This window comes from Pararge aegeria, chromosome 2 (genome assembly GCF_905163445.1).
Source record: "Pararge aegeria chromosome 2, ilParAegt1.1, whole genome shotgun sequence".
Classification (NCBI taxonomy): domain Eukaryota; kingdom Metazoa; phylum Arthropoda; class Insecta; order Lepidoptera; family Nymphalidae; genus Pararge; species Pararge aegeria.
The window spans coordinates 14,804,697-14,806,742 of NC_053181.1; positions in this window are offsets into that span (position 1 = coordinate 14,804,697).

Genomic DNA, 2,046 nt, shown 5'->3' on the forward strand with positions numbered 1-2,046 from the left:
CGTTAGAAACTTCACCACAATTTCTATCTGACGAATGAATGACGTTGATTCAAAAACTACTATTTGTTTATTTCTAAGTACAGTACTACTTATTTCTAAATTAATCAAAAGTGTTTTTGAATGTACAAATGATGTCCTTTTATATATGTCACAGTATGTTGTAAAATGATACAAAATTAATTAATAAGGTAGTGTTATAAATTTATATATTCCCTGTTTTTGAATTTTTGCACGGAATATATTTAATATTATAAGTTGTTTTTCATTTGCAATCAATCTAGCATGCCTTATTTTTAACACAATCGCATTTGTAACGCCCTCTTTTGGTTGAGACAGCAAAATCTAGGGTTATTCAAGGGGCGGATAAACAAATTCCTTAAAAGCCGGCAACGCATCGGTATGCAGATGTTTATTGGCGGCGGTGATCACTTAACATCAGGTGACCCACTTGCCCGCTATAAATATATTTAAAAAAAAAATCGCACCATAAGGATTAGTTTTTAAAATTTCGATTACGCAAAACTAAAAATGCTATTCAGAATGACGACACAAAAAATATACATGTAAGTAAATTAATGTCTTTTATAATTTCACACATTATTCAAACTCTATTGAAACCTACTTTTCAGCGTCTTTTGTTTCCCACAAGAAGAAAATAAATTCCAGTCAGTAAGAAACTTTTACTGAATTGGGTAAATTTTGTTAAAACTCTGTAATTGGGGCTTAACTCACACGTTCCTTCTGTCGGTGTTTTGTGTACGAACACTCATTTACTGAGAAAAGTAAGTATTGGTATATCAATCACTGTAAATTCGTTTGCCTTTAAAATGCTATATAATGTCTGAGGGTGTGGGTATCCTTTCAATCTACTACTCGAATATAACTTTAGGAGACGTAACGTATTTAAAAAAAGATCAAGCATTGAAATAACAATTGCGCTAATTATTAAGAAATTTTCGTTTGGTTGTTGGATCAAGGGTCGTATAAGGAAGGATTCTTGAAACGGCGCAATTACGCCGGCGAAGTGGATTTTTTTTATAATTTTTTTACAATATTTCTTATTTATTTATGTTAAAAAACTGTTAAGATTTTCTAATAAATAAGGTTGATAATTAAATGATAGAGAAAAAACTTAATAACATAATTAATACGATTATTATGTTGAAATATTGGACAATATTATCAATTCTACGAATTAGGTTTATGAACACAGGGCGGCACTTTGCATTGTCTCTCGCATACCCTGCGAAATTTTGTTTGGGATGGGTTTCCTTTTACCGTCAAGGGGGTTATCAGCTTGAAACGTCTATTGGAATGTCTATTAATATTATTACTTTAAAAAAAAGACTCTCATTGAGGTAGTTTTATCAGTGCTATTCAATAATTAATTTAAGTCAATAAATTAATTATTAAAATTGATGAATTTATTTTTAAAAAACTTATATGAATTGACCTATTACTTGATACCTTGAAAACAACACATAAAATATTTTACACCAATGATAATAAATTACTTATCTACTTTAAAAGCAACAAGCAAAGTTAAAGTGGTTTAATGTTAAAATTTCACAGCAAACGAAATTTTGCTAGACCTTTGCTAGGCTTGCTAGACCCTTTCTTATTCATTCATTAGGAACTAATTTTATGTCTTTGTTAGTCCATCTTTTAAACGCTAAAGAAGCCACCAGTCAATTTAAATTTTGGCATTTTTGGTGAAAGAATGGAGAGTAGCATAGGTTATTTTCACTGAACAGGTTACTGACAACATGAAACAAAAATGTAGAATAAACATGTGTTTATTAAAAACCGACATTCATTTTCTAACACTACTATTACCTACTGAGTTAGATGAAATTTATTAAAACTCTGTAATTTGGATTCAACGACTTACACGATCTTATCCGGAATCGTGCGGATGAGCGCTTCTCGTTTTCTGAGATAAGTAGGCATTAGGGTATTAATCTGTCTGAAATTCTATTCCCTTTAAATCCCCGACGTGTAATGTCTGGTATTGCCTTTAGGGGTAATACCCGTATGAGATTAGTT